Source organism: Lonchura striata, chromosome 2 (assembly GCF_046129695.1).
Source record: "Lonchura striata isolate bLonStr1 chromosome 2, bLonStr1.mat, whole genome shotgun sequence".
NCBI lineage: Eukaryota > Metazoa > Chordata > Aves > Passeriformes > Estrildidae > Lonchura > Lonchura striata.
This window is the reverse complement of record NC_134604.1, coordinates 3,399,937-3,416,372: the sequence shown is the minus strand read 5'-3', so window position 1 is coordinate 3,416,372 and position 16,436 is coordinate 3,399,937.

Here is a 16,436-nt window from a genome sequence, read left to right as displayed (position 1 = left end):
TGCCCCTGTCTGCATGGTCATACCTACAGATTTTTGCCTTGACTGATTTAAAAACTCTTTGTTAAAGTGAAGTGAAAGAAGAAATGACGACCTGATCATAAAAATTAGGAAGAAGCTGGCCTTCAGTGTGTGTAACTGAAGATTAGCTGCATCAGTGCACCTTCTTTTCCATGCACATTGCTAATTGCTGTGGAGAAATTCTGTGGTGAGTTACCAAAGGCTCTGAATAAATGGGCAGCTCAAGAGACACCTCCTGCTAATAACACAGTATTTGTGTCATGTCTAGTAATTATGTGAAACATTCAATATTCCTAAGCACAAAAGGTAAAGTGGCGTTAAGTAATCAATTGCTTAGTTGAAAAAGTCACTGCTTTTGTTTTGCTAATCAAAATTTTGGCATAGGTTCTGTCTCTCTAACCTTTACCAGTTGCACATTTCAACTGTACAAGTAACTACAGAAAAAGGACAACACATTCAAAGTTAAATATGGGGTGATAGTGTACCTCTGGTGAAATGGAATCTAAAATATAGACATATCTCTGACACAATTTGGGGTTGATATGATTATTAGTAAGCTCTTGATTTGCCCAGCACAGAATGCCTAAATTTCCTGCTGAAATGCACAGACACCTTCTGATAAATGATGGTGTTGGAAATGAGAAAGGGGGAGGAAGCAATTTAGTCAGTTAAGCCTTCAATGAAAAAGAGACATGCTACAAGAAATTATGAGTGAAGGCTAATCTAAGGTGTAAAAAGGAGCCCAAGCTTTTCAAATTTATCAGAAAAGAAAAAAGGTAGGACTAAGCATCCTATCTCTCACATGTATAAGTTGAAGACTAAGAGGCTTAACTCCTATTTCAAGCCTAATGAAGAAAGTTTGTATGGCTAAATAGTAATAAAGATCTTGAGAAGGTATATTACATAATGGTGAATACTAGATGAAGATAAAATGGGGGAGCTTGAAGCTATGTAAATGACTTTCAGTTTATGGCAGTGAAATTACATTATGCACTCATTAAGTTGACTTCAGGTTACCTCCATGACAGCAAAATTAAAAATAAACAAGAAAAATAGTCTTATGCAGCACTTGAAACATCAGTAATTTAAAAGGAACAGCATTAAATAGCCTTGTAAATGTCTTAGAATATATTGTGATTTATAGCATGGGTGAATTACACTTACAAAAAATAATGCTGATCTTGCTAGCTCTCGAGCTGCTAGGAGACAAGTAGGATCTGTGATAAGTCAAAGCTCTTTTATACAATTAACTTGTTTTTCTGGCATCAGCTTTGGATATTTAGTAGAAAAGTACCTAAAAATCCTACAAAGTAAGGGTTGAAGTCCTCTGCAATAAGCAAGTAGGGAATTATGAAGGAGTTGAAGTTATTTGAAATACTTTTATTTGTGATATCTTTGACCCTCTCCCAGAAGCATATTTATCTTTTGTTAGGAATAAAGGGAATGAAACTTGAATGGTTGAGATACTTTTGAAAAGCTAGAAAAGTCTCTCTAGTCTGAATAGTTCTATTCAGTGTATAATAATGAGATATGAATAATTTATTATTTTGTGAGGAAAAATGTATGGAGGAGGGGCCATGTTACTAGTGTGTTTCAGGCTGTGCGACCCTTGAAAAAGGTATTGCCATAATAATAATCATATCAATATTGACACCCATCTGCCTAAAAAATGTTTTTACTGGAAAGTGTTTAAAAGAAATATAGCAGCTATATCAGTATTTCTAAGTTTAGTGAATAGTAGGCTTTGGATAGAGAAGAAAGTTAAAAGGGAAAGTAAAAATGAAAATGTTTATCTATTTTAAAGGTATGATTTGAAGTTGTAAGATCCAGTGGAGATCCTTGTAATCAAGAAAAGATTTAACTTGGAGGGGAATATTCTGTCCTGTGCTTTCTTTTGACCAAGACTGTGTATACAGCACTTAATTCTATGTTATGCTGAGACATAATTCTATATTATGCTATTGCATATCATGCTATACATTAAAAGAAAAATAAATTATTTGACAATAGAGACTTCTACCTATCAACATACTTTGTATGCCCAAAATTTTAGCATATTATGTCATTTATTTAATAACTTTGGCAAATCAGAGGGAGGTTCATAGAAACTTAGGGGAGTTAACAGTCATATGCTGTAAGGTGTGCTGAAATATTTATCTTTACATGCTGCATCAAAGAGCAGCAAAAAGTGAGAGAATAGGCTGGGACCTATTAATGTTCAAATGGTGTACAAGTATCACACAGCACAAGCTGCATGTGAGCATGCCCACTTATAATTTTTATTTGCAGCCCTTTCTGTGGGGAGAAATAGGGAGAGAGGAAACCTGAATGCAATTGGAGCTATAACTAAAAGCATTGGCTGGAACAGCTCTCTGTACTTGCATATATGTCTTGTAAATCCATCCACAAGCTTACCTGTTCTGTTAATGAAGCATGAAATAAACTGAATAAACTGTGACTTCAGGTATTCAAAGCAGGATGTGTTTAAATACCTGTGGGTAAAAGGAAGTGAAATTCAAATTGATCTGGACTGATGTTATCCTCAGGAACCAGTGGGCTGCTTTACAATAAGATAGACTGAAAAAATGAGAGAGCAGTGGCCAATGTGTGATTGTGGTGCATTAAGCAGTGTCCAAGGGTACAGAAAGAATTACTGTGGAAATTTTTGATTTTTAAATCAGCAGCGAATCTGGAAAATTCAGAACGTCAAAGTGTTTTTCAGTGGTGTCTCTGTAAAAGTGGCTTGTGTGAAGACTGTAGCTAGATGAGAACCTTAACAGTGGAACTTCTGCAGCATAACTTGCACTCTTGAGTCAATGTGATCTCAGTAGTATGAATCACTGTAGGCAGCATCTAAATCAGAAATATGAATCTGAATGACCACATAGCAAAGGATTTAATCTTGCTTGGTGATCTGAGACAGTGGAATGTTCTCTGCCAAGGTCAAAGTTGCTGCAGATGAGTTGAACCCAGAACACAGACCTTATTTTAATTTTTAAAAAACTTATATCAGCACTTTCCTTGGCTTTGTGGTACCTCATTTTGTGTTTACCTGATGGCTGTGTGAGAAAAGTTTTGAGAAACAGAAATCTAGAAATGGTTTACTCTGCAGAGCTTCGTGTGAGCAAACCAAAAGCTCTTCTGCCTCAGTAGGAACTCAGCAGGGAATTGCCCTTGCAGTGTGACATTGTGGCATTTAACAGGCAATAAAACAGAAGAAAAATGAAAGCAAAGCATTTACCTGATCAAGCATGGAAAGCTAAGCTCCTGTATTTGGGGGAAGAATATCCTTGTGGGCTAGCTACATAATTGATGTGCCTTTACAGAGCCTGAAAATAAGCTTTTATTTTAGATGATCCCTTCTCTGTGTAGAGAAGGAAGTCCTTTCTCAGTGGCTGCTGTTAAGTCCTTCACAGCTTTATGGCTCTTGAGCACAAGTAAGAGGACTCAATGGTACTTTTTTGGTGGCTGGCTGTGTTCCTAAACTCCCTGAATATCAGAACCCTTTAATCAAGATGTTTCTGATGTTTAATGTCCTATTCTGAAAATGCCTCTCTTGCTAGTGCCTGTTGAGGGATCTTTTGCCATGTGTATTTCCATGAGCTATACTACTTTTTCCATAAATTTGCCTCCCTTCTGAGATAGTGAGATTATTTTCTGGTGAGGTAGCAAACATCTGGGAGATATACATTAGTTAGGTGATATACATTAGAATCTGGAAAGCAGACAAGTCAAGACACATGAGATATTTTGGAAGGGTAAAATGTGAACAAACTTTAAAATGTAAAAGGCGAGAGGAATAGAAATGAGCAAAGCTAAGAAACAACAGTTGTAAAATCATTCAAGTACAGTATATAAAAGAGAGGGGTTGCAAGATGAGGTATCTGGAGTGGAATTGAAGATATACTCAGCCTTTGGGGGAGGAAAATGCAGATCTGCACTTCATTTGGCACATTAAGAAATCAATATTATTGCCAATTATTAAAGCTATTTGTTAAGGCTTTAATAAGGAGACCAGTGGGAAAAGGTCAAACTTTTTAATGAAGCTTTAGAAACTGGTAATGAAAATATATTGTTTTAGATAATAAGCTGTGTGTAAAATAAGAGCATATTGGACCCTTTAAATCTGATGTAGGCTTACCCATTTGTCAAAGAGAACAATGACAGGTTTGTCACTACAACTCCCCATGTGTGTACCCTGCAGGAACAGGATTAAGGAAAGGACTGAGGTGAGTGTGCCAAATTCTTAATGTAACTGAGCTGACCTGTCTTGTTCTTACCAAACCATATTTTGCATTTAAGGCAATATATAATTCAGCTTTCCTCTAGCCTTTTAACTAGAAATTATGTTAGTTCAAATACTGAACTGGAAATAACACTATGGAGGCAACTTTTTATGCATAATGAATAGACTTATGTGAGACAAACTGAGGTTTTAAAAAACAAGTGCTGTAGAAAACAGGAGCATGGATGAAATGTCTTTTTAAAATTTGCCACTCAAAGACACACAAGAGCTGAAGCCCAGGGGAAATTACTTAAAGGAATTAAATGCTTAAGCACATATTTGTCGTCTTGAAATCTAGAAGATTTCTACCCAAAAGGTTTCATGGCTTCCTGTAATGTCATTGAAGTTACCAAATAAATTACCAAGTTTCTAAGACACAGGAGAGGTTTGTAGTTATTTCACAAACTTGAACTAAGTTTTTCTGGAGAATCATGATCCTTTTGACCCTACAAAGCAATGGCTCTTGAGCAACGCTAGAAACATGCCTGATCTGTTATGAAAGCATTCAGAAATGATCTTGTAACCCATTTTTGTTTGGCAGCTTGGACATGAAGGATAGGAAGAAGACAACATGACAAAAATATCAGATTATAGGAAATGATTCTCATTACCATGATAGTGGAATTGGAATGTTGCCTAACAGGCCCTGTGAAGGTCATGCTGTGTATTCTGAAGCTGATCACTGGCAGAACCTTACTGACTGCCTGGGGTGTTCTGTGTGTGATGGAGTAGGAGGATGGTGAGTGGCTCAGTGGAAGGCAAGTGCCATTTACTAAAAATAAGGAGAAGAGGAAATACCTGAATGTTGTGTCAATGTCCCACTGCTTTGGCTGACAGTGGTTAGTATTTAGAAACACAGCTGCTTGTCACTTAATCCACGTCCATATAGGTTGCTGTTGCTTCACGAAAACCACTACTTCTGCTGGTCATTAAAATATGCTTGTGCAGAGCACTTCAGTAATAAATGATAAAAAAAAAACCCTGCATGCTGTAGGTTTCACAAGGTACTGAGTGATGCAGCTCAGTGTAGAGCTATTGATGTGGTTTCTCAGAAGGCATAATGACAAGGTGGAGTTTTTGGCATCTCTTTGAAGTAAAAGCTATGACATGCAGAAGAACATTTACAGTTTGGGATATAAGAATGTAGTATTAGTTGTCCTTATTAAGAGAAAGGAGTGTAGGTGGTAGGTTTTGGTGATATCTTACTGCCTAGAGTCAGGTTGCAGATAATCAGCTGTAGAGCAACTCAGCAGGGAGAAACCTGCTGAGTAAAATTCCAGTAGCATGTGAATGTTGCAGTATAGATTTAATTCCTTGTGCTCGCTGAACTAATGAGTAAGGAAACAACAACTAGAAGCCTTAAGGGAGTAGCAAAATTTTACTTAAGTTTATTTATTGGACACCTAAACTCAAAAAGATTGGTCAGTCAAACAAAGACTAATGCCGTTTTGTAGCAGTTTGTCTACTACTTCAAAGTAGACTATTTCTGACTTCTTTCTATTCCCATATCCCTGTTATTACTTTAGGTTATGCTGAAATAGACAGACTTGACAAGTCTCTCTTAGAAAAGAAAGAAAGAAGGAAAGAAGGAAAGAAGGAAAGAGAAAGAAAGAAAGAAAGAAAGAAAGAAAGAAAGAAAGAAAGAAAGAAAGAAAGAAAGAAAGAAAGAAAGAAAAAAGAAAGAAAGAAAGAAAGAAAGAAAGAAAGAAAGAAAGAAAGAAAGAAAGAAAGAAAAGAAAAAAAGGAAAGAAAGAAAGAAAGAAAGAGAGAAAGAAAGAAAGAAAGAGAGAAAGAAAGAAGGAAAGAAAGAAAGAAAGAAAGAAAAAAAAGAAAAGAAAGAAAGAAAAAAGAAAGAAAGAAAGAAAGAAAGAAAGAAAGAAAGAAAGAAAAAAAGAAAGAAAGAAAAGAAAGAAAGAAAAAAAAAAGAAAGAAAGAAAGAAAGAAAGAAAGAAAGAAAGAAAGAAAGAAAGAAAAAGAAAGAAAAGAAAGAAAGAAGGAAAGAAAGAAAGAAAGAAAGATTTGATAATTCTTTGTTTTCAGACTTAAACTTTTGGTATTTTAGGTGAAAAATTTGCTAGTATTTTGCATTATCCTTGCACAGCTTGAAAAAATTAAACACTTGGAAATGAGAACTATTTCTAATACTTAAGTATTAGAAGTAATGAACCACTCTTTCTTCAATTGATTTGTGATGGAAGAGAATGATAGAATATCCTCAGGGGAGGTTAAGGCTGTATATTATAAAAATGTTCTTCCCCCAGAGGGTGTTTGGTCACTGGAGCAGGCTCCCCAGGGCAGTGGTCACAGCACCAAGCCTGCCAGAGCTCAAGAAGTGTTTGGACAATGCTCTCAGGCTCAGGGTGTGACTCTTTGGGGATGTTGGGGACTCCTGTGCAGGGAGTCAGACCCAATGATCCTTGTGGGACTCTTCCAGCTCAGCGTATTCAAGTGATCAACTCTTGGCCCTGCACAAGAGAACCCCAAAGAGAATCCCCAAAGATTGCACCATGTGCCTGGAAGTAGAATGGAAAAATTTGAGGAAAACCCAGTGAAAAACAAGGGTGATAATAGAACCCATGGGAAGGCAAAGTTCAAATTGTCTTCTCTTTGTTCTCTCAGGGCACACGATGCTCTCTCCCCTACCCTTGCACTGCAAGTATACTGCTAACTTACACAAAGCCAATGGAAAGGCAAGAAAAAAATTGCTTAAATTACATTTTATTCTGTCAGTCTGACCTCTTCCCAAAATCTGATAGATAAATAACTTCTGGTTTTTTTTCTGTCTAGAATTCCTCCAATCCTCAAACAGTGTCTTAGATACTTTCCTGTTTCATATAATATCATATCATATAATAATTTAGTTCTGAAATGTATTCTTATGTTATTTTGACTGGTTAGTATTATTGTACTGAGAAAAAAGGCCCACAGCTTTGACCACAAGACTTTTCCCCCTCGAAAGGTTTCTGGCATAAGCAGCCATAGTAAAACTCTTTTTACCTTAATTAAGAGGATGGATGAAGGGAAGACAGGAGAAGAGCAACCTTCCCTCTGTTGGAAACAGAAGTGTGCCTTCTGATGGAAAACAAAAGTAGTTTATTGTTGCTTGTTACGTGTAGAACCTCCATGTGCAATGTATGCTTAAAAATATGACAATGCTATGGTTGAGCTTTTGTTAGGATGGAAAAAACCCCAAGCCATTTGAAGATGTGTGTTGGTGTAGGGATGACTGTGCTTAGATGCAGATGTGGCTTACATGGGGATTTTCAAATCATCATGAATGCTGCCCTTGTACTCATCTAAGATGGATGAGAAATAAAAGGAGTTTGGTGTTGCACCCATGTCTTTGGGCATACTGTATACAACAGCAATTCAATCTTTATGTAATTAAGAATATGTTTTTTTCTCTATCATTTAACAACTGTAGATGCTCACTTTTTCTGTGATAAATGTCAAAAAAATTACAGTCTACTGGAGCCATGGAACTGCATTTATACATAGAATTAAACATTGATACTATCAGCTGCTGTTCTCAACAGGCTTTTTTGTTATATTAATCTTGTCAATTCTTTTTACCTCAATTTTACCTCATAAGCTTTTGCAAGTAAAAGCCTGTGGAAATTTTCCTCTCTGATAGTTGAAAATCTTTTTGAGGTTCCTTGAGCTCTCTGACCTTCCTATATGCCTATGGAAAAAAAAAGGTATAGCAGTTCTAAAATGGAAAAGCAAAGTGCTGTGTGATAAAACCATCTTTTTTTCTTTTCAGTTGCCTCTCAATTGCTTTTGAAAAGTCAGATGCATGCAGATATAAAATAACTGGATTGAAAGACAAAAACCCAAGTGCTGCTACTTGGCCAAATCATTGTGTGCTAAAGGTAAATTTCTACTATTTTGTGCATTTGAAGACTGCTGGCTACAATTACAATGCCAAAACAGCATTAACTGTAGGAATTACTGTGAAGATGACTGTAAAATGTTTCCTTTAACTGTTTACTGATATGATAGAACTATTCTAATAAAATTATTAAGACAAAAAGAATCATCTTCAAATAATTGTGCTGCTAGTGGCTGAGCAGAGCAGTAAAGACAGCAGCTGGAAATGGAATTGCTTTTGCCAGCTGCAATGTGAGCACTTGAACCAGAACTTTTTGCTGGTTGTCAGCTCTCCTGCAAGACTTTTGCCATTAGACTTCAGTCATCTGGAATGACACTAGATTAGTAGTGGAACACCAGGAGAGACATCTTCGTGTAATTTAAGGGGATTAGAGGTATCCTGGAAGAGGGAGAGGTTTACTAGGCTATATTCTTTCATGGCAGAGTGTTTATTGTCTTCAGCATCACCTTTCTGTATTTGCAGGGAGCCTTGGTCTCCAGACAAGGGTCTCCAAGCTGCATTCTAAAACAACTTTTTTGTCTGGATCTGATATCATTATCTCCATCAAAACAAGGCCCTGAACAAGACTGAGGCCTCCCTTCAGTTGAGGGCTGCACTATTTGAATATAGGTTTTATTTGGAATAAAAGAAGCGTGGATGTCTTTGATTGGGGTGTATTTCTTAAATCTCTTAAACCATTCTCCATTTCCCTAAAGAAAACTTCCCTATGGGAGTTTTCACTGTGCCAATAAAATAAGGGCTGCTTGAGCTTAAGTAGGCTACAGTGCTTCTTGAGGGTAACACTAAAGCCTTTGCTCAATATTTGATTTTCCAATTTATTAGTCTGTTGCATTTCTTCCTAAACTAGAAGTGCTTGCTTCCAATGCATGGAACTTGAATGATTATTTTCAGAATTATTTTTCAAGTAGTGCCAGGGGACATTTAGATTGGATAACAGGAAAGATTTCCTCACAGAAATGGTTGTCAAGCCTCGGAGCAGGCTGCTGTGGCTGAGTCACTAGCCTGGAGGTACTTATAAGATTTGTAGATGTGGCATTTAGGTGTGTGATTTGGTGGTGGAATTGGCAACATTAGGTTTATAGTTGGACTGAAGAGTTTTTTATTCCTAGCCTAAATGATTCTGTGATTCAGAGTGCATGACCATAATGTTAAGACCAGATAACTCGAAGTGTAATTAGCTGCTTTTCCAACATGGCTTGCCACTTCAACAGTTTGTGTGATTATTGAAGAATTGCTGCTAAGGACAAGTTAATCCTCAAGAATGGGTGTCATGCCACTGAGGCAGCTGGCTGTAATCCCTTTATAGTCACTGGTAGAAAAAAAACCAGCTGAAAAATGGGATTTGTCTGATCCTTACAGGCACACCTACCTTAGGATGAAATAATTCCTTAGAAACACATATATTGTTTCTTTGGCTGTTAAAGAAATTTAAGTGACTGTCCAAAATTGCTACCTATTATTTCTATATTATAGGTGTAAAACAGTTTGACACAATTGTAGAAATAGTGCTTGCCTGGAATGCCTGTCTGATTAAAATTCATTAGGAAAATTGTTAGTTATTAAAAATATGCATAGATATATCCTGTATGATTAGTCTGACCTCTTTGTTACCATGTTAATAGTCCTAGTAGATTGTTTCTAAATACAAAGCCATTAATGTGCAGTTAGTAATTGCTACCTATCAGCATACTTTAAGACTTAAGCACTAGTATTTAGAAAAAATTGTATTTTTGCCTTTTCTGTTCCTCTGAAGTTTCCCATGCTGGTCTAGTTTATCCTATGCACTTACAATTCTATAATGAAAACTTGTTCAAAGGATGTATCTTTGTCCTTCATTTTGATGGCATTGTTAAAATAGTTTTAAAACAAAAGTCAATAAATAGTTAAATATTATTACTAGTTTCTGCATAAAATTTACAATTAAAGCATTTACTTGTTTGGTTGGTTTTTTTAAATCCAGTGTTCCAATCTTATTATAATTTAGCAATATTGACTATGTCTCTGAAAACATGTTGTATTTTCTTTGGCTAACTTAATTCTTGCTTCCCCCACAGGAGTTCAGTTGTGAAGAATAAGCCTGTGCAATATTCATATACTCTTACTGATGTCTTTTATCTAAGAATGGGTCTCAGAATAGTTTGCAGGAACTGGGATTTCTTAATTTTATGCTGTGAGGGGTTTTGGTAGAATAAATAAAGCATGGTTAAGTTGAACCGCTATCTTGCTATCTGTATTTTCAGGGGAAAAAAAAGTTCCTTGATATGATTTATGGAAAAAGAAAAGCACAATCTATTATCTTCAGAGAACAGATGAATTTGTGTTATGAAATCACATTGACTATTGTGTTAACATGGAACTGAAGCTTTACAATTAAATATAAAGCCTGAAGTTGCAGACGTTTTTCTGTTGTAGTAACAACATTATTGCTCATTGACCTGACCTGTAAATTACAGCGAGGGTAATGCAAAACACACACTTAATTTAATGGTTGTGTTCTGAGTGTTCATTAAATGATGAATAGGTGCTTCTAACACAGCCAAAGCTTTATTGTTTGAAAAGAGTTCATCTCACATTTCAAGACTTGATTAAGGTAATTGTTGTAGTTGACTACATTAACTTGTTTGATGTATTGGCCTTTTATGTTTTCTTCATCTTAATTAGAAAATATTTAACTATATCAACATTGTGTCTTTGAGTAATGGGAAGGAAGAGCTGCTGGCTGCAAAGGTGTCTTCTGTTGCCTGCAGCTTAATTCTGAGAAGGACGTGGCAGGAATTACACCAAAGGGCTTTGCCCTACTTAGGGTTCTCTCCTTACTTTAGACATCTTAATATGCCAAAGAAATTCAAGGAAGGGCTGGAATTATGGTGCCTCTTGACACTGCCTTTAGGGAGCAGGAGTGACTGTTGTGTTTCATGTGCAGTGGTGGTTTGGGTTTTTTTTTTTTTTGGTAATACAGGGTAATACATTTAAGTTGGGTCCCTTTTCAAGCCTGCTAGCTGAAGAAAATTCTTGAACCCAAGCTGCTAGTATTATGGAAGAGGTGTTCAATTAGTGAGCAGGTTTTGTAGTTCTCTTTATATGCAGGTGTTTAACTCTAGAAAAAAAAGTTGCTTTTTAAAATGCTCCTACCAAGAAAATACAATTTCTTTTTACTTTGTGTAAAAAAGCACAAACTATCAAACTAAGTGACAGACATCTGCTACAATGGCAGCTGGAAAAAACCAAGCAGTAAGTAAGCAGCTGATACACTTATAAATCTGATAAAAGAGTTAAATTGGACTTTGGATTGTAAAATGATCTCAACTGGTAAGTACTAGAATTAGTGCAAGATTTTAAAAAGTCACCCCAACATAGCAAAATAACTCCACTGGGGTACAGCTAATGTGCCATCTTACCCAAATGGCAATAGCAACTCTGCAGCATGAAGATGTGTGCAAGAAAAAATAAGTTCCCTCCAAACTTGTAGCAATACAGCAACTGGTAGTAACTCAGTGTTTTGAAGATGGGGAGCAAGTGAGGAAGATGAGCAATTTATACTCACCACAGAAGTATTCATGACATTCTTCAGTTGGTGTTTCTGTGTTTAGCCACTTTTCCTTGAACAAGTGTGTCCTCACATTATAAGGACAAATTTTATGTGCTTGAAAAGCAAAAATAGGGGAAAAAACACCCAGTGGTTTACCTGACATAAGAGAGGCCACTTGGAAAAGAGCACTACAAGGCTTATGGTTCTTCTGTGGTACTGTCTCCTGGCTGTGAAGTATAAATAGTTCTTCAAATATTGTGTGAACTGTTATTGATAACCTAAAAATTGTTGAGCTTATCATACTAAGACATTTTTTAAAGGATGAAGGATGTCTGGAGGATAATTGTAGCTGTAAAGCAAACCTCAAAGAGACAAAACAGGTCTCACAGAAAAATGGCAATATTTTAGTTTTGCTGGTCTCTACCTCTTTACTGTTTCTCTGTTTTTAACACAGAAACCATTCCTTTCAAGTACTTCTAAAGTGTTTGCTGAAAACAGAAATTGAGACTTGAGACCTACAGCCATATTGAGCCTGGACCACACGACTGCTGGGCTTGCTGTTTGAAAGTCAGGGCATGTTGGTGATGCAGTGAATTACATTTATGGGGTCACGTTGGCTTGAGGTGAAGAGCACAGTACATGTTAACAGTGATGCAGAATAGGTCTGATGCCATTTGCCACCTCTTGAAGTCATCCTGGAGATAAGGCTATAAAGGAACCTGATTAAAAGCAAGAAAGCACATAAATGTCAGTTTTGTTACAGGTGTCAGCTCTGCTTGAAAGACAAATAATGTCAGGGAAGTTCCTGTCAAAGGTTTGAATTATACAGCTGAAATCCATCAGAAACAACTTTGGGTGATTAGAGAAAAACTCAGATGGAACCCTGAGAGAGCAGTTATTCAAATTTGTTCTCTTTCCCCAAACAACCCCTGTGAGAATGCTTAGTGAAGTAAATTGGGCTGTTACAGTCTGAACACTTTTGTACTTCACTTTTTTCCCATTCTCTTTAATTTCTGCATGGGTAATACCTGTAAGCTGGGTTTGTGCAGTCATTACAGTGGAACATATGAATAGCTAGCTCCTTAAATTCTCCATCTAATCAGCCAGTTAATTGTTGAAGGAAAAATTTCTTACACTCCCAGCCTTAGGCTGTATGATTTGAGGAAAGTCTGAGTTATCTGTTCAGCTTGACTTGAAGCTTTATTTTCTGAAAAACAAAATTTTCCTTTAAACTTTTTAGCCAATTGTACAATTAGAGGACAAAAAAGAAATTAATGAAAAATAAAAGGGAAATAATTTTTCTGACTGCTGTGAAATAATGTCAACAATAAAGGAATAAGTTATTCTTACACAAGGTAAGCTGATCAGCAAACAAAAACATGAACTTTGTGGAATGAATTACTTGAAAGAGTTCACCTACTGCTCAAAAATGCCAAAGGACTAGTTCCTAAATTTTATTTATGTTTATAATACTTGTATAACTTAAGGAAGTAATTGTATTAATCCCCAGACTTATAACAGCAAAGCATAGTCAAACAAAGGCCTCACAAAAGGCTAGAGTTAATGGTTCTAATTGATTTGATGACTATTTTTCCCTTTGGTGTAATGTCTCTTAATTTAAAAAAATGGGCAAATTCAGTACGCAGTAGAAAACATGAACAGAAGAGACCAGACAAGTAGTTTTGTTAAGTGAAATAAATAGTTGCTACAATTTTCACTGAGCAGCCTGAAATCAGGGCTTTTATGATGAGCCAGGCTGTTAAAGATGAAGAAAGAATTACGGATGCACAGCCTCTAGCCCTGATTCCAGTCAGCAGTACAGGACTGGTGGTCCTGCCACCAGGCTCTGCTCCACTCTTTAAATGGAGTAGTCTAGTGGAGCTGGCCTGTCTCACAGGCATGAGTGGGCTCTGAGCTCTTGGCAAGGTGTTCCTGTGTCTGGCAGAGCATTCTGGTTTTGAAACAGCTATTTTAAGAATATATAGGCTGTGGTGTTCACTATAAAACTTTCAAGTTCCTTTTCTAAAATATCCATTGTCTTCGTTGATTATAAAGGTGTATCTAGTTGAAAATTCCATGTTGGGTGTTTACTAAAAACATTCTCAGAAGAGAGGAGGAATGCTGTCTCCTAAAACATGTTTTGATATGGCAGGACAGATCTGGGCAACATGTTCAGAAACCTGCTGAGTGTACTGTGTTCTTTGGGGTGAGGTGGCACTTTAGGATGGCCACTTTAGGATGGATGGAGGGGCAGGAGATTCTTGATTTGCAAGGCAAGATGAACACTGGGCATAGGGAAGAAAAGAGGAAGTCAAGATTGTCAATGCTGCAGGGTGTTTTTTCTGCTTAAGTCATAAAATTATAGAATGTTAAGGGATTGAAGGGGACCTTAAGGATCATCTAGTGCACACTCCCCACTAGGGCAGGCTGTTCAAGGCCTTATCTAACCAAGCCTTGAACACAATGTCTCACCACCCACACAGTAAAGAATCTCTTCCTAATATCCTGTGGGTCTCAGATTCAGTCAAAGAAAGAAACTGAGAGTTTCTATCCAGGCAAAAGCCTGGGAAAGAGCTGGGAAAGAATGTAAATAATTCTTCATCTCTCTTGTTTTTCACATTGTTTATAGTTGAGTTCTATCACTGTGTGTCAAGCACTTTGCACCAATGCTTTGGGTTGTTTTCACTTCAGGACCAATGGATTTGATCCTTGTGAAGCTCTGTATAAAAGAGCAGTGTATTTTGAATAAATGGGAGTTTTACTCTCAGCAGCCTTCTGAGTCAGAGTCTATTCATTCCCATCCTGCCTCGACAACGACAATATCCCCCTTTAATTTCCCCTCTTTCAATTGATACCCATTTCTCCTTGTCTCATTACTGCAGTTCCTGAGGCAGAGTTCCTCTCTGGCTCTCCTGAAGCCCCCTTCAGATACTGGAAAGTGCTAAGAGGTCTCCACACAAGCTTCTCTTCTTCAGGCTGAACAGCCTTGACTTTCTTAGCCTGGAATGCTGAGTCCAGTTTTGGTGTAGGGGAGTTGCTCCAGCCCTCTTACTAACTTTGTGGCCTCCCATGCTCCAACAAGTTCCATGTCCTTCTTAAGTTGGAGACACCAGAGAGGGACTCAGTATTCCAGGTGGTTTCTCACAAGAGCAGAGCAGAGGGGGAGAATCACCTCCTTTGAGATGCTGACCATGCTCATTTGGATGCAGCCCAAGATCTTTTTGGCTTTCTGGGCTGAGAGCACTCACTGCCAGCTCATGGTGAGCTGTTCACCAACGTCATCCTCAAGTCTTTCTCTGCATGGCTGCTCTCAATCTCTTCTCTGCCCAGACTGTAGGTGTGGGACCTACAGTCTGGGCACCTCTCCAGCCTGCTCAGGTCCCTCTGGATGTCATCCCTTCCCTTCTCTTCCCCCCAGCAGGTGACTGCACCTCACAGCTCCATGTCATCAGTGAACTTGCTGAGAGTGCATTCGGCCCCACTGTCCCTGTCCCCTCCAAAGATGTCACTCTGAAGATTTTCACAATAGCTTCAGTGACATATCTTACTGGAACAACCCTTCTCTGAGTTAGGAATCATTTAACCTGGAAATGAGGTCCTCCTACAAAGGCTTTGTGCAGTCATCCTCTGCTTTGAACAGCAGAACAAGTCAAGTAAGAAAATCTCATCTATTATCAACTCCTTCACAAATTTATTTTAATGTTGTTTTTTCAGAGGGTGTTTTAGAGGGTGAATACTGATGAGCATGTCACAGATGCTTGCTAGTATAAATTAAGATCGCATAAGGTCTAAAATGTTCCTCAGAAAATGAGTTTTCCAATAAGTCAGAGGAAGGCCTGTCTTGATCAGGAAAACAGTATGCAGTGAAAGATGCACACAGGCTCCAAGTGCAACCAGAGGCAGGCTATTCATGATAACAGATTATTTGCAGAACAGTTTGGTTTATTAGCAAGTTTTCAATTTGAAGTGTTAACCAGCCACTTGCCTTCACCTATTTAGTTTATTCTGCTTAGCAGTAATTTTGTCCATAGGTAGTCCAGGCAGTGTTTGAGAATGCTTTTGTATTCCTTTCATCTGGGAAGAGACAGAAATGTTTTTAAAGACCAAAGGGCATTATTTGCCATGTAAATTGGTCCAAAATACACATACAACACAAGTACACAATATCTTGCCATTTCAACAGAAGAAAACTTTATACTGGGCTGTGCTGAAGAAAAATGCACTATCTTCCACAAAAAAACCCCACCCACTCGTATGCTTTTGACATACCCTTGTAAGAGCCCGGCTTCACCACCAATTCTGAGTCCAACACTGAGTCAAGAGGGCCAGTTACTGCCCAGAGAGCAGCAAAAAGACTGATTAGAAGTCATGAGGAGGAGGTTAGGAGGACATGCTGAAAAAACAGAGATTTTGACTAATGTAAAGGCTGAGGAACCTTAAACCTTCAAATGAGTGTAAAATATTGTTGGGAAGGTGAAAGAAATACACCTGTGGGGTAAAGAAGACAAGCTAGAACTACAGCAAAATATGTCTATGGTAGGACTGAGTTAATCCTTTTCAAGGATTAAGATAGTTACACATGGAATTAGGTTTCTATGGAGCTGGTACAATCTCAGTAAAAGTTTGAGATGAGTTTACACTTCCACTAGTGTGAATTTGGATCATTTAACCTGCTCTGAGGTGAGAGGGCTCCTGGGACAGCTTCCAAGGCT